Genomic DNA, 22743 nt, shown 5'->3' with positions numbered 1-22743 from the left:
CACACACACACACAAACACACACACCATCTGACCATCCCTCCTTTAACTTTTGACCCAACCTTCAAATCCTTCAGTTACAGCTTGATGGAGTGCTGCTCCACCCTTTGGGCCGGCACCCCTGCCTCACACCTTGCCCTTCTTGATGTCGTGGAAAACAAGGCCCTCAAAATCATCGGGATCTCCCACGAGGAAGCCGAGTGTCTCGGCCTGTTAACTTTTGCATCACAGAAGGTTGGTGGCCTCTCCGTATTCCACCACTATCTTTTTGGTCTTGCACCCTCTGCCCTCTCTCCGCTCTGTCGTTCCATGTCCCTCTTCCGTCCAAGGTGTCTTTCTCTCCCCTTCATCTCACTCACGTATACTCTGCTGTTCGCGTTTTCCCCTTTTCCATTTTGTTCTCGCTCAAACACGAGACTCAATCATGTACACAATACCATGGACAGTGGTGTGAGAACCGAGATAAAGCCAGCTAAAAAGATTTCATTATCTCTCAGAATTATTCACCAGTAAAAAGAAAAACATCCACATTTTGGGTTTCAAACAAATGGATGTAGATTGCACAGGGCATGACGCACAATGACGTATGATTTCAGTGACGTATGATTGCACAATGACGTATGATTTCAGTCAACATGATGTTAAATAACAACTCCAAATTTAAGATTCAATCATATAACCACTTCCCCTGTGATTCTGCTCAATCCAGTCCGAATTGCTCCAACATTCACGTGCATAAGTCTGCAACACTTACCCCAGCCCCATACCCGCTTGTCTCCTGGGCACGAAAGTGTGGGGGTGGAGGCTCGATGCCGAATGGGCCAGGAAAGCCACTTCTTCCCATGGACCATGGTGGAGGTTTCATGAAACGTCCTTCGTTGGGACCCATAAGTGGGCGAGGATATCGTCCACTTCTCCCATGTGGCTCAAAACCTGGACCCACGTCTTGGTGGCCAAAATTACCAGGAAAATCCCCACGTTGTCTCCTGAATCCATGTCTATTTGATGCAGACCTAGTAGGAACAGGTTAACAAAGGTAATTTTATTTTAAAACTTGTAAAATTAGCCCAAGCTGCATCTTACCCCAAAAAACAAAAATGCACTTCAGATAATGCTCTGCAACATGGTGGAAGGACTAATGTGGCAAGGGCAACACAATGGGTTAAAATTACATTTTTATTGTTCTAGCATCATGTAATGTACTATATTGTTGTGGGAGTGCCTTTAAGAGGGAAACTTTGCATAGTAGCATGAAAGTTATTTCCCATATTTCACGTGGTAGAATAAGTGCGAGGTAATTTAGTTGTAAAATAGCATATGCTTCGTTTTATATGTAGAAAGCTGTTGTTAACCTTCCCCAAATGGCTTGTGTGTGTGTGTGTCTAAAACCAGTTTCCCTTGACACCTAGTTTAATGATCTTACCTTCTTAATCTGTCCGAAATGTTATGTTATGTTAAGTATGCTGAACAGGCAGCCGGCAAGTTCAGGTGGGAAAACACCATGACCACGAACCCTGGCCAGGAGCACCATCTGGATAATAGGTCAAGGGTTCGCCCCGCTCATAGACCGTGCAAGGGCCCAATCGCGGCCGAGCAAGGAGGAGCTAAGTGCATCACAGATACCGGTGGGTGTCGAAGGTATAAACAGGCGTGTTGGACTGAGGTGGGAGACACACTGAGGGAGCTTAGCCAGGGGTCCTGTGCGTGACAGGCATCAGGGTTCCTCAGCAGTTGCTGCCACCACTGATAGCCACGCCCCCACCCAAGCAAGCCATGCCCATTCTCCCCCTCATGCTAGCTCTAGTCTGTAGCCTGAGACTGTTCCTGAACTAGCCGTGTCTCCACTTGGAATTCGCTGCGTCCTGCCAGACACATCCTCTGGTATTCAGTCATGTCTGACTATCTCTTGTCCAACCAATGAGGAGCGTCTGATGCCTTAGAGCTGAGCTTATTGAAGTTTCCCATTTGTTACTCGAGGACATGTATTGGGGGAAGGGGGTTATTGCACTGTTTTACTTCTGTATTCTCCCTCTCCTTTGCTTGCTTCAATACACATTAAAACCACTTGGTCTCTGGGTGCATTTGAGTATCTCTGAGAGCTATTATAATTACTAGTACGTGCCCATAAAAAAATATTAAAAAAATAAAATAAAATAATAATAATAATAAATAAATAAACCATACAGGCCGTTTCTTCGCTCTCACGTGCCCGTACGTGCGTGACCCGGAAGTTCGATATTATTCGCAGTTACGATTATTCGCAATTTATTTTTAATACCCAATTATTCAATTAGCGCCAACATATTTTACCTTTTCGCAATGTCGTGGCAAGGAAAAACAAAAAGAGAAGAGAAGAGAGATGCAGTCAGGTCAGGTTCGATCTGTGACCTGCTACAGGTACCATGCAAACCTGTACTAACCTGTTCCATGGTCAGGTTGTCGGCGACTAAACCGTCTCCCCCACCAGGTTTTCTGGTGAGGAGGGTGTTTGGATATGGACACCCAGCAGGATTAAAAACAAAACCTGTCAAAGGGCGGAGGAGCTCCTTGTGAGCCAACGGCCATCCATATCTGGTGCCCAACTGTGTCTGCAGACGTCCTCCTGCAGTTGGGTTACTTCTTATTAGGAGGTTGGGGGCAGGATTTGCTCTCCGGCCACCGTAAAACCCTTCATTCCGCAAAACGCAAAAACGCAAAAAAAAATCTGAAAACCCACTCAGTGGGAGTACCTCCTGTGCAGCTTCCCTTCGCAGGGCAGCTCACCGGATGACGGGATTGGGGCAAAGCCTTCGGGACCCCCAATCTTTGATAGGAGGGAAACCACGGGGTAACATCCCTGGGTCAGATTGCGGGAGAGTGTGTCGGAGTGGTGCTGAGGTGTCGTCCACCAGACGGCGGTCTCCTTGGGTTAACCTGAGGCAGTCCCTTCGGGTGGGTGCCTGGAATGTCCTATCCCTAAGAGAGGATGATCACCTGTCTCTGTTATCATCTGAGCTCAAGCGTTTGGACATCGGGATTGCAGCTCTCTCTGAGGTTCGGAGACCGGATTGCTGCGAGATAATGGTGGGTGGTTACACCTACTATTGGTCTGGTCGCTCTGATGGTTACCATACCCAAGGAGTTGCTGTAGCTGTGTCCAATAAGCTGACCCCAATGATAATTGAGGTAACACCGGTCAACGAGCGTATTATGAGATTAAGGATTCGCCACTCCTTCGGTGTCATTTCTCTGGTCTCTATTTATGCTCCGACTGAGGCGAGTGATCTCACCGTGAAGGACACATTCGATGCCACACTCGAGTCTGTGGTTGATCAGTGCCCCAGACGAGATACACTTCTAGTCTTGGGGGATTTCAATGCATCGACTGGAACTGATAGGGATGGTTATGAGGTGTGTGTTGGTCCCCATGGGTCAGGAACTATGAACCAGAATAGCACTAAGTTCCTTGACTTTGCAAGAAGTCATGGACTTAGGGTGGCTGGTTCATGGTTTCAGCGCCCACAAGCTCATCGCTGGACTTGGTATTCCAACGCTGGCGGTGTGGCAAAGGAGATTGACCATGTCCTCATTGACGGTCGTTGGAGGATGATCCAGAACTGCAGGGTCTACCGGAGTGCTCAGTTCCTCAATACTGACCACAGGCTTGTTGTAGCAACTCTAAAGCTGCACCTTAAATCCTGGAAAATGGTACCATCTCAGCCTAGGCTGGATGTTGCCAAGCTCAGGGATGAGAGAGTAGCTGAGGAGTTTGTGAACAGGCTGAGTGGACACTTGGGAGGTCTGGATGCTTTGGGGGGTCCTGAAGAGTTGTGGAGCACCTTCAAGACCACCGTCCTTGATGTTGCCGGTGGATGCCTTGGAGTTCACCGCAGGGCAAAGAAGAATTTTGTCTCTCAAGGGACACTGGATACCATTGACCAGAGTCGCAGGGCCAGGCTGAATGGCAGAGCTGAGCTGTTCAGGGAGCTGAGGCGTAAAACTGTACGTGCACTGAGGGTGGACAAGGAGGCCTATGTGCGAGGAATCTGTGAGGGGGTAGAGCATCACCTGTGGACAGGTGATTCTCGTCCCGCTTACAGGGGAATTCGCGCATTACGTTCATCCAAGCCCATCCCTCGGAGCACTGCAGTTCGAGCAGAGAGTGGTAGGCTCTTGACAGAGGAGTCTGAAGTGAAGGCCCGCTGGGCCGGTTACTTTGAGCGGTTGTACCAGGCTGATCCCCCAGCTGTCGAGTTGGACGTCAAGGGTGTTACAATCCCTGTTGCTGACCCTCGAATCAACTGTGGTCCACCATCGCTTGTGGAAACACGGGCTGCGGTGAACCAGTTGAAACTGGGCAAAGCTCCAGGGATCTGTGGCATCCATGCTGAACTTCTCAAGGCTGGTGGAAATGCTGCACTCGTGTCGTTGCATGCAGTTTTGTGCTCTGCCTGGAACACAGGCATCATCCCAACTGACTGGAAGAGGGGCCTTGTTGTCCCTCTCTGGAAAGGGAAGGGTGATCGCCAAGACTGCAACAACTACCGAGGGGTGACGCTGCTCTCAGTGCCGGGCAAGGTCTTTGCTCGGATAATTCTTGATAGGGTTCGCCACCATCTGCTTGAGCACCAGCATCCAGAGCAGTCAGGCTTTACACCAAAGAGGTCAACGATTGACCGTATCCTTGCACTTCGTGTCCTCACCGAACGCAGACGAGAGTTTCGGCAGGGGCTGCTTGCAGCCTATGTTGATCTCTGTAAAGCGTTCGATTCAGTGAATCGGGATGTCCTCTGGAGGATTCTTGGTCTTCGTGGGGTGCCACCAAAACTGATCGATCTGATGTCTGAACTCTACTCTGGTACTGAGAGTGCTGTGAAGTGTGGTGGTACCATCTCTGACTTATTTCCAGTTGTTACTGGAGTCCGTCAGGGATGTGTACTTGCCCCCACACTTTTCAGCACTTGTATGGACTGGATTTTTGGGAGGATGTCGGAGAGATCAAGTTGCAGTGCATCGTTTGGGAATGTCAAGATCTCGGACCTTGATTTTGCAGATGATGCAGTCATCTTTGCGGAGACTTTAGACATCCTCTTGGGGGCCCTCGAGGTGCTGAATGAGGAGTCGGAGCCGTTGGGATTACGGATTTCTTGGGTCAAAACTAAGATCCAGGCTTTCGGTGACATCTTGGATGCTGCTGTCCTGTCTGTGTCTGTTTGTGGTGAGGATGTTGAGGTCGTGGAGAGATTCACTTACCTTGACAGTGATATTCATGTCTCCGCAGGTTGTGAGCCGGAGGTCAATAGACGTCTGGGTCGGGCCTGGGGAGTCATGGATTCACTGGATCATGGGGTGTGGCGCTGCCGGTACCTGTGCGGGAGGACGAAAGTCCGAGTCTTCAGGTCCTTGGTACTTCCAGTCTTGCTCTATGGGTGCGAGACTTGGACTTTGACCAAGGATCTGAGACGGAGACTTAATTCCTTTGGTACCAGGTCTCTTCGGAGAATCCTTGGCTATCGCTGGTCGGATTTTGTGTCCAACGAGCGGTTGCTGAGAGAGACTCGGATGAGATTTGTTACCTGCATAGTCCGTGAGCGTCAGCCGCGGCTGTATGGACATGTGGCTCGTTTTCCTGACGCTGATCCTGCTCACCAGATTCTCTCAGCGAGGGAGTCTCATGAGTGGAGGAGGCCAGTGGGCCGACCACGTGCCTCATGGTTGCAGCAGGTTGACCATCATCTCAAGGAGATGGGGATGGGCCTGGCATCTGCCTGGGGGATGGCCAGACGGAGGCCCCTGGAGTACCGGTGGAAAGTGGATGCAGCGACGCGCTGTTCTGGCACATGCTCCCATACCTGACCTGACCTGAAGAGAGAGAAAAAAATTTACTTCCTGGTTCGGAGCATACCAGCACTCTGATGTTCCCGAAATTTATACACCGTCTAATATGAAAACGATCATAACTTGGGCCATTGTGTTTATCTATAAATGCGCATAAGAAATCGAGAAATTATTAGAATACACGAAGTCATCACTCTCCGGAAGCCCGTACGTTGTAACCGTAATGGAGAACGTGGCTGAGGTTCCCTTCCCTATTGGCCACGCCCACGCAACAACGTGTCTTCCCATTGGTTGGTAAATAAATGGCCATAACTTGGGAAGCACTTGTCCGATTAATATCAAACCTTGAAAAGGCACATCCTCAGGTCCCCAGCAATATACCTGGCAAGTTTCAATTAGATCGGACCAGTGGTTGTCGAGAAACAGCGGTCACACACACAGAGATTGCTGGAATTATAGATAGATACACTTCCGTAAAAGGACAGATTGAGTTCAGATGGATCGCGCCCAGGAGGACCGTGCCTGCATTCGGCGATTTTGTTGGGCCCCCATTAAAGTAATGGACGCCCAGTACCAATCAACGCAACGCATCGGCAATCTTGGTAGTTCCATTGGAGTAAGGTATCGTGGCAAACAGGTCTGTGATTCGACTCAGAAGGACCAAATAAGTTGGTCATCGCAACTGCTTTAACATGGTTTGTCAGGATTAGGACCGGGCGACTGGCCTAATACGACAGCTGTTACAATATGTTGCAATGTCGACTCTTCAAAGTGTTAACCCCTCCCACTCTGCCCCTAAAAATATGAAAAAAAATCTAATACAGCTGAATAATTGTTAGACCTTAATGGGGTTTTTTTTTGGGGGGGGTGGTGGGGGTTTGTTTACTTATAAAGGCAAAAGTCCCAAATGAAATAATTTCCTACTTCTTGCAATTATTGCTGTGCTGAATAAATTCACGAACCATAAGGAAACCGTCAAGTGGCCCACCAGCCTCACCCTGCATTGCCTTGATGGCCCTTGAAGCCGGAGCTACGACGGGAGCTTCCACGGCTGTCAGGATGAGAATTCTTCCTCTTCTTCACATTTGAGTCTTCACCAGATTGGCCACTCGAGTTGTTCTTCTCTCCAGATTTACTCTGGGAACTTGACTGAGAAGCATTCTTCTTTGGGGGAGAACTTGAGTCCTTATCATGGGATGATGTTGATATGTCTGAAAAGAAACAGTGTAATCCAGCTTTATAAAAGTGATTCTTCCATGAGAAACAGCAATAAAAACTAGAACAGCACTCGGTGGGGAGCATACCTCCACCAGGCTGAACAGTTTAAGTTTTGTATCCCACGGATAGGCCGGATCTACGTCCGGACTTTAACTGAAATTTAATCAGCTTGTTGTTGTCACCATCCACCAAGTATTGTCATAACCCATCCACAAATGGATATGGTGCAATATATCATTTTTTGTCCCCTTCACTCAATGGTGAATAATCTCTAAAAATTCGAGGATATGGATCCGGATCCAGATCTTCACCAAAATCGAATCAATTCGTCCTTGTCACACACCCAACCTGTCCACAAAATTTCATCCAAATATGGACAACTTTTTGATATATCCTGCTCACAGCCAAACACAGGTGAAAACTAGAGGGGGAGCACTCGGTAGAGTGCAAAACCTCCGCCGCCAATACTGCTGGGTCACTTAAGTGAACCCGATATCCTATTCATTGTAGGTCAAAACGGATCAGACTCTACTGAACCACGATTGAATAAACTAAACTCGATCGACGCGCATGTAGAAATGCCCAAAAAATAAAATCGAAATTTTTTGGAAAAAAAAGTTGCAAAATTTGTTTTTTTTCTCCAAAAAATTTTTTTTTGGGGGGGGGGGGTTGGAAATCACTTAAAATATGTAGAAATGCAAAAAAATAAATTCAAATATGTTTCAAATAAAATCGAAATTTTTTTGAAAAAAAGTTGCAAATTTTTTTATTTTCTCTAACAATTTTTTTTTTTGGTTGGAAATCACTTAAAACATGTATAAATGCAAAAACAAAAATTCAAATATTTTTTCAAAATGGCCGCTATAGCAGCCATATTGGACTTTGGACCAAGTCCAAAATCTAATGGCATGATCCTTGGACCATACCTAATCCCCCCACCAAGTTTCATCGAAATCCGTCCAGGGGTTTTTCCATAATACTGTTCACAAACAAACAAACAGACAGGGGTGAAAACAGTAACCTCCGTCCATCTTGGATGGCGGATGTTAACAAACTCTGTCCACCGACAGTGGCAGAGGTAACTATAACATGAGGCAACAAAACAAGGCACCTTTAAAACTACTTTTAGTTTTTTATATAAATGTCAAGATAAAGAGATTAAATTCAGCAGAACGTTTCACAATTTTTTGTTACTTTTTCACCACCTATCAGCAATTTCTCACCAAGGGAGAATTTCCATATGTCCAATCATGCGCACGCACGCACGCATGCACGCACGCACATGCACCGTTGTTATTGGTCATGCACTGCCTACTGAAATCGCTCAAGAGGAGAATGCAACTGAAGCACCACGGTAAGCAGTCCCACAAATGTGAGAAAAGAGCACCAAAAGAGTGAAGGTGGGCAGAAAGCCTGGATTTTTGGAGCTTAGCGAGGACGGGGTTACTGAAGAACACGTGTATCTTGGAGGAGTTGAGGAGAGTCAGAGGGCTAAGAGAGCAGTGGCAGCTAGACCATGGGAGAGGTAGTAAAAAGAAAGAGAGATCACCGACCCGTCTCGGATGAGAGATCAACAAGCATTGAGTTTTGACCAACTTACGGGAGATGTCAATAATGTTGAGAACTTTAGATTCCAAGGAATCCAGAGATAAATGTGATGCTGGGGTACCAACCCAAAGGGGAAAGGAGTCCTCCATTTAGCTCCGCAGAAGTCCTTGTCGGCTTCTACGGACAAGTTATTGTTGTTGTTGATCCTAAGTAATATTGGAAAACGATCTTCAGAATCAATGACATTGGAAACGATTTTCAGATCTTCAACATCAGAATGATCATTGGAAATGTTCTTTCACCAGACTTGGTGGTGTAATGGGTAGAGCGTCTGCTTTGAATTTGGGAGGTCGGTGGTTCAAACCCCGGCCGAGTCATACCAAAGTTTTTTTTTTTAAATGGTGCGCTGCTTCCTTGGTTGAAGTTTAGCATTTAAAAGGTTAAGGGCACAAACAATCCCAACAGGTTGGCACAGGAGGAAATTCCTGAGTGAGTGCGGTAAGAAAAGCGGCGCCATTGACGTGATGGCGCTGGCACCCAGTGTGTCCTGGGAAGTCACGGCACTTCCCCCAAGCTCAGTAGCCATTTGTCTCATCAAACAGTGTGCGTGCGTGAGCTCCACTACGAGCCTCAAGTCGACACTCTGAACAAAACGAAAATAAGAGGCCTTCAAAGAGAAAGTAGAGAAGCTTGTGGCATTTTCCACAGCATTAGATGAGAACGACATCAGTGATTTTTGTTCTTTATTTTTGTTCGGGGGAGTGATAGAAGATTGAAATGACTTTAATTTCATCTCAAAAATGCAAATTGTAGGAACCGACATCTATAACGTTGTCATGAATTTGATGGAAACAGCAGGAAGCAGTCATCTCGAGTTGGCATCATGCTTGACGGCAGACCATCTACGAGGAGAAAAAAGTCCAAGCTTCTTTCTTACCTAACATGCATTCCTTTGTCACTCCCTATTTCCCCAACTGTGGAATCACCTTCCTGTGTCTGTCTGATCGCTTTCATTCCTGCACCGCTTAATGGTTGCAGCTCATTGTGCCATCTCATGGCATCTCCCATTTCAAATGATGGTCTTTCTTATTCCTGCTCGCCTCCTGCCATACCCCACCATTTCTTACATTCACGTCTGCACGTCCCATCACTGTCCATTCATCCCCTTTCGTCCTTTTGGTGTCAGTCAAAACCTCCTTAGAACTCCCTGTTGTTATACTCCTCAATGAGCCTGGACATTGCATTAAAAATAAACTTGTGTGCAGGTTTGCCAGCATTACCCAAATTCTCTGAGCTTGGATTTTCATCAGCTTTGGGTGCAGACACCGCTTGTGTCGAGAGAGTTGCATCACTAGAATCACCAACTGCAAAACAAAGTTCAATCAACAAGATGAATGGGAACACAGAAGCTCTCGAATATTAATCTTCAAAAAACAAAGTTTCATTCATACCATTCACATCAGGGCAACTGACCTATTTATTACCTCGAGGATTTATCGGATTTTACAACAGAATCAATAGAACAGGTAAAACATATGACACACTGTGAACTCGTACCAATCCAAATTCAATAAGGAGCTCTGGAGACCACTTACCAACTCCAACAATGCCAAGTCAAATAAACCAACGGTTTTGTTGCGACTACAGATTCGATTACACACCTGATCACAACTAAATCCACACCCATTTGCATTTTATGCTTTAATAATGAACATTTGATTTGACGAGAGCAGATGATTCAGAACTTTCAAAAAAACTCACGCTTAAACTCCAAAGCATCTGAAAATGCAAAGCCCGTCCGCACCTGCTTTGGACTCGAACTAAACTTGATGAAAAAGGCAGTTGCAAAAAGGAAAAAAAGTTTAATTTGTTACCTCCACCACCGAAGGTTATGTATTCACCCCTTTCTGTCTGTTTGTTACTTGCGAAATCGAAGATTTTTCAAGTATATTGGTTAGTCGATTTTGTTATTCTGTCTGTCTGTCTGGTTGTTTGTTTGTTGCCTACAGGTCACAATTTTAAACTGATCTTCACAAAACTTCACCACATGGTAGAGTTTGGCATAAGGAAGAAGCCTATTGTTTTTGAGGTCAACATAGACCAAAAGGTCAACATAGGCCCAAGGTCAACAACTAAAGTAGTATTTCGAAAATCCTCAATTTTTATCCAATCGACTTGAAATTTAAAGAGCATTTATATTTCAGGTCACTGAATTCAACCACCAATTATTTTTCAGGTCAACATAGGCAAAAGGGTCAACATAGGCCGAATTTCTAAAATCCTCAATTTTCATCTCATTGACTTGAAATTTGAAGAGGAGTTGCATATTTGGTCACTGAATTAAACCAGCTAATTATTTTTGACGTCAAATTTGTTTTATCGGTTTTGCGATTATCGTGCTCTGAACGACATCTTGTTTGTGAGCAGGCTATCTCAAAAAAAGTTACGGACGGATTCGAACAAAACTTGAAGGACAAGTTGGGTGTGTAACAACGACATATCGATGAGATATTGGTGAAGATCCTGATCCGGATAGTATAATTTTTTAAGTGATTTTTCACAATTGAAAGATATGGCCAAAAACGATACATAACATGATATTTCAAAAAAAGTTGTGGACGGATTATGACAAAACATGATGGATCAGTTGGGTACGTGACAAGAACAAGTCGATTAGATCTTGGTTAAGGTCCGGATGCAGATCCGGCACGTCAGCGGGATTCAAACATAAAAATGGTCATCCTGACGGATGTATGCGTTCTACCGAGTGCTGTTCTAGTTAACCAGTGTTTTCCATATTGTCATGATAAAAGGTTTGTCGAACATTTTATGCCAAAAGCTCAATGGTGAAAAGTTATGCCACAGACAGATGCCCACGCAAATCCCGAATTTCCTGCCGCGCAGGCGGACAGGCTTAAGATTTGTTTGCCTGAATGTTTTTGAGTTTTAAAATCCTCCATTTTAGTTTTCTTTCTGACCTGGATTTCTGCCAATGGAAAATCCACCCCTTCTGGACTTGGTGTTAGCCAATTGACCAATTTTCCTGTTCACATCTCCTGTTCCTCCACTGCTCCAAATGGTTCATCTCATCACGTGCGTATGAGAGTCAACACTTCTCTGGCTATTGCTGTAGATCCACCTCAGCACCAGAGAGTCTGGCAGTTCACTCAGACCGACTGGATTCTCATTCTCTCCCTGTCTTTCCCTCTCTCTCTCGTGGTATCAATGTCATCTGGGCGTTCTTACAAATAAAGCTGCTCTCCCTTCTGCAGATATATTGTTACGAATCTGGCAGGCATGAGCACTCAACATTCAGGTCCCCGTAGCTCAGTTATTTCATTAAGTAAATGTTGATAGATAGCTCCCTTTCCTCTATGTCTAATGGGAATTAAGTGTACGTGCGCTACGGGTTATTTTATAGTGAGGATTTTTACACCAACGACAACAACATCGCTCCTTCCACAATCGGCCTTTCTGACGCGCATACGTGCGGAGCGCCTGTGGGTGGAGTTCCATTAGCAACCGAAGCATTGGCTCCGCTCCAGGGTCAAGCAAGACGTGTTGCCTTCAGCCAATGGGCAAGGCGCGAGCGACGTACGCCGCGTTCCAGCCAATAAGGAGGCACGTCGCCTGAAGGAGGAGGAATGCCCCTTAGGGGGGACGAGCCACGAGGAGGCTCGCCACGCCCCCCCCCCCCCCGGACGAATCACGAATGGTGAGCGGATCGCCGGAGTCAAACTGGCCAATCGGGAGGCGAGTGGCACGGCCAGAGTGAAGAGAAGGCGGGTGTGCACGAGGAGGTCCTGTCTTTTTCCTTTGAGCCTGTCCCACGGAGAATCGCTTGCCTGTCTCCTCTGCTGGCGCTCGCTGTCTCATCATGTGCCGGAGGAGCGTGCTGGAGCCTGACGCTGCCATCCGTACCTGGCGTTTGCAGCGGCATCGAGTTGCAGGTTCAAGTCCCGCCGAGCCTGATCGTCAAGGTCCAAGTTAGCATCCTTACCTCCAGCTCACCGTCCCTCCGAATTGGGGGTATCAATAAAGGCCACGGCCATCATTTCTTTTGGGGGGGTGTGTGTCTGTGTGTGAGCCCATCTTCAAGTAGAATTGTGTAAGTGCTTTCTTTTGCTCATTGTACATTACATTTCTTATTCGGATAACTCTGCTGTTTGTGTGCTTCCCTTCCCCCCATTGTAAATAAATCCCCTCTTGTTAAATGTCCCAGCACGTCCTTGTCCTTTCTATCATTGGTTTGCCGCGCTGCGAACGGGAATTAAGAGGCCTCATTGTTGCCGTAATCGTGCAATTGGCCGGCAGGGTTTTTGTACTCTTCGCTTGGGGTACGACTCGGATCCGGTTCGGTAACCGCCCGGATCGCGCAGATCCTGCCGAGGGTGAATTTCTCTGGTAGTTCGATGACGTGGGTAATTAGGTATCTTGAAATTGGCAATTGACCCCACCCCACGTGGTCAACCTATTGGCGATCTTCGGTTCGATAAGGGACTTATCTGAAAGGTACGACCTAAATTCCGGGTGTTCGGTGGAGCCGACTCTACTGCTCCCCCGAGCGGTCGTGCTCGCCACCGAGACCCGGCCCCACAACAATATCTCAAAACTTTCAACTTTCAAATCTTTCAAATCACTTTCAAATCTTTCAAATCAGTCTACTTCCTCGAAGGCTTGGTGGCAACTTGGCAAGTGTGTTTCTGGTGAAAACACCAACACTGTCCGACAACCACCATCCCTTCCCTCACGTCAAGTGGCATCACAACCGACACGACACTGCTCGTGAGAAGTCCGACTGTTTCAATTCTGCGTTTGCTTTCAAATCGGGCATTCCCAACCGCCCGCTCCCCAGCCGCCCGCTCCCCCGCCGCCCGCTCCCCAGTCGCCCGCTCCCCCGTCGCCCGCTCCCCCGCTCCCCAGCCGCCCGCTCCCCCGCTCCCCAGCCGCCCGCTCCCCCGCCGCCCGCTCCCTCGCCGCCCGCTCCCTCGCCGCCCGCTCCCCCGCTCCCCAGTCGCCCGCTCCCCAGTCGCCCGCTCCCCAGTCGCCCGCTCCCCAGCCGCCCGCTCCCCAGCCGCCCGCTCCCCAGCCGCCCGCTCCCCAGCCGCCCGCTCCCCGGCCGCCTGCTCCCCCGCTCCCCAGTCGCCCGCTCCCCCGCTCCCCAGCCGCCCGCTCCCCAGTCGCCCGCTCCCCTGCTCCCCAGCCGCCCGCTCCCCAGCCGCCCGCTCCCCCGCCGCCCGCTCCACAGCCGCCCGCTCCCCAGCCGCCCGCTCCCCAGTCGCCCGCTCCCCAGTCGCCCGCTCCCCAGTCGCCCGCTCCCCAGTCGCCCGCTCCCCAGTCGCCCGCTCCCCAGCCGCCCGCTCCCCAGCCGCCCGCTCCCCCGCTCCCCAGCCGCCTGCTCCCCCGCTCCCCAGTCGCCCGCTCCCCGCTCCCCAGCCGCCCGCTCCCCAGCCGCCTGCTCCCCGCTCCCCAGTCGCCCGCTCCCCGCTCCCCAGCCGCCCGCTCCCCAGCCGCCTGCTCCCCCGCTCCCCAGTCGCCCGCTCCCCTGCTCCCCCGCCGCCCGCTCCCCAGCCGTCCGCTCCCCAGCCGCCCGCTCCCCAGCCGCCCGCTCCCCAGCCGCCCGCTCCCCAGCCGCCCGCTCCCCCGCTCCCCAGCCGCCGGTCCCCCGCCGCCCGCTCCCACGCCGCCCGCTCCCCCGCCGCCCGCTCCCCGCCGCCCGCTCCCCCGCCGCCCGCTCCCCAGCTGCCTGCTCCCCCGCTCCCCCACACATACCCTACCCGACCCTCTCGTCCCCAAATATTCCCGCATATTGTGCTTTTCTCACCCGAGGTGAAGTTCAAAATTAGCCTTTTCGAACTGCACAGTGCAAACCTCATTTATCTCCGGGAAATTTCACGAATTAATCCATTTTTTAACAAATAAAACGCAATAACCTCACTGAAGGCCCATGAAAGTGCTCACGGCCTCAATATACCAGTCAACGCGGTTGGGAACACTCCAACATGCAGGTATCATGGCGAAAACAATCATGGATTTATTGCCCTTTAGACCGCTTACTTATAGCCGGACATTCCGGCCTTGTGGAACCGTATTAGTACCTTCAGAATCGTGTTCCTTGGACGCCATGTCCGACATTCAGCGGAGAGACAACTCCACCCGGAAGTGACGCAATTGGGAGTTAAAGTCAATTTCCTTATTTCGTACCATAATTGTCGGCGACTTCAAAACCCAAACTTAAATATTTTGCCTCTAAATAACGTAAAACACCCTTTTGCACACTTGTACTCGAGTAGAACCAATTTACCTCAGAAAATGCGAACTTGAGGAAACACAGCCGCTCATTACTCCGTCGAGGCCATGAACACTGCACGGTCTTTCCGGTGAGAGTAACTGTGAACGAGCAAGGGACTGCACAACAATCACGAGGGACGAGTATGATAATGTAATAAAGAAACAACAAAGGCCGTGACAGACCAATAATTCTACAAGTACTGAACGAGTTGAATGTCCAGGAATACTGCGGCGTCTCACGGCTCTCGTCTCATCTAATCACGTGACTAAGTTGGGCGTGGTTAACGTGCGATGACGTAACGCAGCGTCAACAGTGGAACCGGGTGATGTATTCATAGGTTATTATTATTATTATTATTATTATTATTATTATTATTATTATTATTATTATTATTAGTTTGCATGCAACCTGTGGAGCTGCTGTTTGCATCATTGCTGAGAGCGCAGCTGTGCCGCTGATGCAGTGCCCCCCTGCTCCCAGGAAGTTGGTACTCATTTTGCCCACCTCGGAAGGATGACAGGCTGCTTGGTTTGCTTTGCAATGTTGTTGGTCCAGGAGAGATCATGGCTGATGTTGGGATTGGAGCAACCCAGAGGTTCATCAGCACATGCTATGTCCGGCCACCAATGTCAGCAGAGCATGAGAATGACCAGCTCCGTCTGTGTCTGTCTTTCCGCACCATTATCTGTAATATATTGACGTATCTCGGCGATGCCTGGACCAATTGTAACCAAAATTTGTGGGATAGTCGTGTGGGTCAAGGGTCAACCAAAGTGTGATATGTAGTCAACAATGACCAAAGTCAAATGTCAAGGTCAAGGCCATCAAAGGGTGAAAAATCACATTTCTAACAACTCTGGAATGAATCATCAGAGAAAGAAGTGGTGTTTTACATATTAAATTAAAAAGTGGTGCACATCAAAAATATCTTTGACATTATTCTCCATGACATCACTTTTTCCCAGAAAATGATGTCAAAAGTGACTATAAAATTAAATGTGTTAAAAAAAAATATATATATTGTTGTAGATTTCCACCCGTTCGGCGTGTGGACGACCGCCTTAGCCCAATTGCGGCTGCCCGCGCCCACCGGATGAGCAATGTAGTCGGAGCTTCCGGATAAACGCCGAAACCCAGCTACGGGTGTTTTTAACACACCATAAACCAGCCAATCCCTCTGTCCATGAGCTACAGGGTCGATCGCCAAATTGTCGATATACCTTATTATTCGCGCAGACAGAAATGCTGGGAGTTCATACCTCGACGGGGCCAGCACAAAAACGAGCCGCTTAAGCAGCTCGTTCCGTATGCGATTGCCGAGCGGTTTTATATCGCCAAGTTCCGTCGGACCAGATGTACGTTTTACCGGCTTGATAATCAGGCAGCTGATATTCCGAACGCATCATGGCGGTCAGTGGCAGAAAGTGACACAACGAGCAGGTTAACATTCAAACAATAGGGGTGCAGTATTTATTTTAAATGCACATATGCATTTAATGGGGGGATGGGGACAAGACACGAGCAAAAACCTACAGCCGATGTCTATTATCATGTACACAGTCATGCACTTAATCAGTTCTACTTTGGTAGACAAGGCGCCACAGACTTTCATCCAAAACCCCAGAAAGAAAGAACCGGGTTTGTGAGCCTTTTAATTACTCGGAGCCGGGATGACCAAAGGGGTTCCGAGATAACGGGCGGGCTACCTGGCCACCCTCGTGGTGACTCGCTGGGTCCTGGTTCGGTGACCCTCGGTGTCTTTGCCCGGACCCCTGAGCTCCGACTGGCTCCCTTGGTCGTCCGGTCTCCACTGCGGCCTGGCTTAGCCGACGATGCGCTGGAGGAGTGAATGGGTCTCGACTCAGGCCTCCTGGTCGCGCTGGCGAACCAACTGCCCAAACTCCGAACTCTCCAGCTCTCAACGGGGCATGTCTCCACTCCCGCCGCCAACCGCAAGCCACGAACTCCAGCGCAGCACGAACTCGAAGCAACCAGCACTCCACTGCTCTCCACTGCATCAAAGCTCCCCATGCCAACTCAACTGCAGCGCTCTCCTCAAGCGCTCCCAACTCCACTCAACTGCCCTGTCGGCAAGCGAACGCGGCTTTTTTATAGCCCCAAGGGGAGGGGCCACTCTGGGCTTCACCACCCGAAATCAGCGCCCTCCCCCTTTTCACCTTTGAACCTTCACCCAGGCTGTATCCGCCCCTCTCACTTCCGATTGGCCAGCTCTTTCAGAGGGTAACGCCGTTTTGATCCGATCTTGCCGTCAAGCGCGGCCATGCTGGAAATCACCGTCAAACGTGGCCATGTTGGAAATCACTGTCAGACGTGGCTGTGGGTTGTCGTTGTTGTGACGATGTGTTTGTTTTAAAACAAAGATAGAAAAATAATAACGGCTAACTCAAAGATGCACAGCCCGACACACGAACAATGCCCGTAACACATCGGTGGGGAATTCTAACCTGGAACGCACACTTACCGAAATAACTGACCTCTGGGGAACCTGACTGGTGTTCTGTGAATTTCCACAACCGTAACAATATTTTCCTGTGTGACTAATCAAATATGACTTCGGAATTGACTGACAGGTCCCACTGGGATATCACGTTAAAAATTGGAACTTAAAATTCACAATGACTAAAACTATGACCATTTTTTTTTTAATCTTCTTAATCTTAGAAACTGAGCCAGAGAAATCCTTAAAAATTAGTTTGTGGAACCCTCTTAAAAATCCCAACAGATCTTGTGATTTCTGAATATATCTACGCCCATAACTACATCAATAATGACCCGATCTGCCGATCACCAAACAAACTGGACACAGAATATGTAGTATAGACTGAACAGACAAAAATCACTAATTCCTGCAATTAAAGGTCAAACACTCGAGAACATAGTGAAATGAATGTCACATCATTGCAAAAAAAAATGCTCAAAAAAACAGTTAATTTGAAGTATGATATGGTGGAATTGGTCTGTTATGGATATAAATTATCCAGATATTTATTGAGGGGATGTGGAGAAGAGCATCGAAAATGTACATGAGTAATGTCATGTGGCAGTGTAGTAATGAAGTCAAAATATCATTTCTTTCTCTGATGCACACACACACACACACACACACACACACACACACACACACACACACACACACACACACACACACACACACACACACACACACACACACACACACACACACACACACACTGAGAACTGGGAGGGCTCCATTCCACTTTCTGGAATCCATATATGGAGATACCAACCAAATACACACACACACACACACACACACACACACACACACACACACACACACACACACACACACACACTGAGAACTGGGAGGGCTCCATTCCACTTTCTGGAACCCTTATATGGAGATACCAACCAAATACACACACACACACACACAGAACTGGGAGGGCTCCATTCCACTTTCTGGAATCCATATATGGAGATACCAACCAAATACACACACACACACACACACACACACACACACACACACACACACACACACACACAGAACAGGGAGGGCTCCATTCCACTTTGTGGAATCCATATATGGAGATACCAACCAAATACACACACACACACACACACACACACACACACACACACACACACACACACACACACACACACACACACACACACACACAGAACTGGGAGGGCTCCATTCCACTTTCTGGAATCCATATATGGAGATACCAACCAAATACACACACACACACCCACACACCCACACACACACCTCTCTATCTCACTCCACCCCCCCACATCCCCCTCTCTCTTTCTCCCTCCCCTGTTCTCTCCCTCTCTCTCTGTCTCCCCTCCCACTGCCTTCTCTTGCCCTACCCTCATGCTACCTCCCCTTCCCCTCATGCTGCCTTCCCCTCCCCTCATACTTCCTTCTCCTCCCCTCATACTTCCTTCCCCTCTCCTCATGTTGCCTTCCTTTCTCCCACCCCTCCTCACTCCCCAACCTCTCCTTGCTCCCAAACCTCTCCTCGCTCCCCCACCCCTCTCTCCCTCCCCACCCCTCTCTCCCTCCCCTATTTTTCTCTCCCATCTTTTTCTACCCCCCCCCCCCCATAGCATTCCCATCAGCGAAGTGAGGAGTGGTATTTGCTACTATTAATTACGTTTTAAAAAATAGGACCTTCTGGCACGAAGCTCACCTGGATCAGAAACAACACACTCAAACCCCCCCCCCCGCAGAACTCCTCAGACCCCAATTTTTTTAATGCCGTGAACAAATTTTGCTTCCGTGTGTTTCTGCCGACAACCGCCATCCCTTCCCTCACATCAAGTGGCATCACAACCGACACGACACTGCTCGTGAGAAGTCCGACTGTTTCAATTCTGCGTTTGCTTTCAAATCTGGCATCCCCAACCACTTGCCCCCCAGCCACCCGCTCCCCCGCCGCTCGCTGGTACATCCTAACATCTCGATCCTACATCAAGGGTGATGAAGGTTGTGGTCAAGTTTCATCAAAATCATGTGTGTAGCTTCCGAGAAGAGAGCAAATACCTATTTTGAGGAGTCAAACCCCCCACTTGGGTCACTCACCTGCATTTATTATATTTATTTTATTATTTCCATTTGAGGACACTTTCCAATAGTTTTGTGATTTTTATCGAGTGTGATCCATTTCCAATGCCCAACTGTGTCTGTGGATGTCCTCCTGCAGTTGGGTGACTTTTTGTTGTTGGCAGGAGGAGATTGTTGGCAGAATTTGCATTCCAGCCACCTTAAAACCCTTCACTCCGTAAAACTCAAGAAGAACGCAAAGAAAATTGAAAACCCACTCCGTGGGAGTACCTCCTGTGCAGCTGCCCTCCGCAGGGCAGCTCAACGGATGACAGGATTGGGGGAAAGCCTTCGGGACCCCCAATCTTAGATGAGAGGAGGGAAACCATGGGGTAACATTCCTGGGTCAGATTGCGGGAGAGTGTGTCTGAGTGGTGCTGAGGTGTCGTCCACCAGACGGCGGTCTCCTTGGGTTAACCTGAGGCGGTCCCTTCGGGTGGGTGCCTGGAATGTCCTATCTGGAAGAGAGGATGATCACCTGTCTCAGTTATCATCTGAGCTCAAGCATTTGAACATCAGCATTGCAGCTCTCTCTGAGGCTCGGAGACCGGATCGTGGCGAGATCATGGCGGGTGGGTACACATTATATTGGTCTGGTTGCTCTGATGGTTACCATGCCCAAGGGGTTGCTGTAGCTGTGTCCAATAAGCTGACTCCAATCATAAATGAGGTAACACCGGTCAACGAGCGTATTATGAGACTAAGGATTCGTCACTCCTTGGTTGTCATTTCTCTGGTCTCTGATTATGCTCCGACTGAAGTGAGTGATCTCACCGTGAAGGACGCATTCAATGCCGTGCTCAAGTCTGTGGTTGATCAGTGCCCCACATGAGATACTCTCCTAATCTTGGGGATTTCAGTGCATCATCTGGAAATGATAGGGGTGGCAATGAGACATGTGTTGGTCCCCATGGGTCTTGAACTGTGAACCAGAATAGCACTAAGTTCCTTGACTTTGCAAGAAGTCATGGAGTTAGCATGGCTGGTTCATGGTTTCAGCGCCCACAGGCTCTTCGCTGGACTTGGTATTCCAACGCTGGTGGTGTGGCAAAGGAGATTGACCATGTCCTCATTGATAGTCACTGGAGGATGATCCAGAACTGCAGGGTCAGCTGGTGTGCTGAGTTCCTCAATATCGACGACAGGCTTGTGGTCGCAACTCTGAAGTTGCACCTTAAATCCAGGAGAATGGTACCATCCCAGCCTAGGCTGGATGTTGCCAAGCTCAAGGATTAGAGGGTAGATGAGGAGTTTGAAAACAGGCTGAGTGGGGATTTCAGGGATCTGGGTGCTTTGGGGGGTCCGGAAGAGTTGTTGAGTGCCTTCAAGACCACCGTCCTTGATGTTGCCGGTGGATGTCTTGGAAGTCATTAAAGGGTGAAGAAGAATTTTGTCTCTTAAGAGACACTGGATACCATTGACCAGAGTTGCAGAGCCAGGTTGAATGGTAGAGCTGAGCTGTTCAGGGAGCTGAGGCGTAAAACTGTACGTGCACCAAGGGTGGACAGGGAGGCCTCTGTGCGAGGAATCTGTGAGGGGGTAGAGCATTACCTGTGGTCAGGTGATTCTCATCCTGCTTACAGGGGAATTTGCGCATTGCGTTCCTCCAAGCCTGTCCCTCGGTGTACTGCAGTTAGAGCGGAGGATGGTGGGCTCTTGACAGAGGAGTCTAAAGTGAATTCCCACTGGGCTGGTTACTTTGAGTGGCTGTACCAAGCTGATCCACCAGCTGTGGAGTTGGATATCAGGGGTGTTACTCTCCCTATTGCTGACCCTCCAAATAACTGTGATCTGCCTTTGTTTGTGGAAACACAGACTGCACACAACCAGTTGAAATTAGGTAAAGCTCCTGTGATCTGGAGCATCCATGGTGAACTTCTCAAGGCTGGTGGAAATGCTGTACACGTGTCGTTGCATGCAGTTCTGTGCTCTGCCTGGAACACATTCATCATCCCAACTCACTGGAAGAGGGGCCTTGTTGTCCCTCTCTGGAAAGGGAAGGGTGATCGCCAGGACTGCAGCAACTACCGAGGGGTGACGCTGCTCTCAGTGTCATGCAAGGTCTTTGCTCAGATAATTATTGATAGGGTTCACCACCATCTGCTTGAGCACCAGCATCCAGAGCAGTCAGGCTTTACACCAAAGAGGTCAATGATTGACCGTTTCCTGCTCTTCGTGTCCTCACCGAATGCAGACGAGAGTTTCGGCAGGGGCTGCTTGCAGCCTATGTTGATCTCTGTAAAGCGTTCGATTCAGTGAATCGGGATGTCCTCTGGAGGGTTCTCGGTCTTCGTGGGGTGCCACCAAAACTGATCGATCTGATGTCTGAACTCTACTCTGGTACTGAGAGTGCTGTGAAGTGTGGTGGTACCATCTCTGACATATTTCCAGTTTTTACTTGAGTTCATCAGGGGTGTGTACTGTCCCCCTCACTTTTCAGCACTTTTATGGACTGGATTCTAGGGAGGATGTCGGAGAGGTCAAGTTGCGGTGCATTGTTTGGGAATGTCAAGATCTCTGACCATGATTTCGCAGATGATGCAGTCATCTTTGCAGAGACTCTGGATACCCTTTTTGGGGCCCTCGAGGTGCTGAAAGAGGAGTCGGAGCCACTGGGATTTCGGGTTTCCTGGGTCAAAACTAAGATCCAGGCTTGCAATGACATCTTGGATGCTGCTGTCTTGTCTGTACCTGTTTGCAGTGGAGATGTTGAGGTCATGGAGGGATTCACTTACCTGGGCAGTAATATTCATGTCTCTGCTGGCTGTGAGTCAGAGGTCAATAGACGTCTGAGTCGGGTCTGGGGAGACATGGATTCACTGGATAATGGGGTGTGGTGCTGCCAGTACCTGTGCTGGAGGACAAAAGTCCGAGTCTTGAGGTCCTTGGTGCTTCCAGTCTTGCTCTATGGATGTGAGACTTGGACTCTGACCAGCGATCTGAGACAGAGACTTAATTCCTTTGGCACCAGATCTCTTCTGAGAATCATTGGCTATCGCTGGTCGGACTTTGTGTCCAACGAGCGGTTGCTGAGTGAGACTCAAATGAGATTTGTTACCTGCATAGTCCGTGAGTGTCAGCTGCAGCTCCATCGACATGTGGCTCGTTTTCCTGATGACGCTGATCCTGCTCACCAGATTCTCTCAGCGGGGAACCTCGTGAGTGGAGGAGGACAAAGGGCCGACCACATGCCTCGTGGTTGCAGCAGGTTGATTGGCATCTCAAGGAGATGGGGATGGGCCTGACATCTGCCTGGGACATGGCGAGACG

At 48.9% G+C, this 22743-nt stretch overlaps 1 protein-coding gene and 1 pseudogene across 8 annotated transcripts in view; one reads left to right on the top strand and one right to left on the bottom strand.

The window, feature by feature from the left end:
* LOC147012588 (uncharacterized) overlaps positions 1-14782 on the bottom strand; it is a 51616-nt pseudogene extending 36834 nt beyond the window's left edge. Inside the window, exons 1-4 of the transcript XR_015051003.1 lie at positions 14680-14782; positions 9862-9945; positions 6813-7026; positions 753-1011 (exon numbers count right to left, since the gene is read on the bottom strand). The product of XR_015051003.1 is annotated as an uncharacterized LOC147012588 (transcript). The remainder of the gene's footprint in view (positions 1-752; positions 1012-6812; positions 7027-9861; positions 9946-14679) is intronic.
* Positions 14783-15146: 364 nt separating this feature from the next.
* LOC147012587 (SUN domain-containing ossification factor-like) overlaps positions 15147-22743 on the top strand; it is a 68172-nt gene continuing 60575 nt past the window's right edge. For 2 of the 7 annotated variants that reach the window (XM_085853584.1, XM_085853586.1), the window contains exon 1: positions 15163-15210. The gene's annotated coding sequence lies outside the window, so the exon portion shown is untranslated. Of the gene's footprint in view, positions 15211-22743 lie in introns of all 7 variants that reach the window. The other 5 variants (XM_085853590.1, XM_085853589.1, XM_085853585.1 and 2 more) reach the window with 4 other exon arrangements.

This window comes from Eptatretus burgeri, chromosome 14 (genome assembly GCF_056783735.1).
Source record: "Eptatretus burgeri isolate ZD-2024b chromosome 14, Ebu_testis_v1, whole genome shotgun sequence".
In the NCBI taxonomy this organism is placed as follows: domain Eukaryota; kingdom Metazoa; phylum Chordata; class Myxini; order Myxiniformes; family Myxinidae; genus Eptatretus; species Eptatretus burgeri.
Note: the sequence above shows the minus strand (reverse complement) of the source record. Positions and strands in the feature narration are given on the sequence as shown.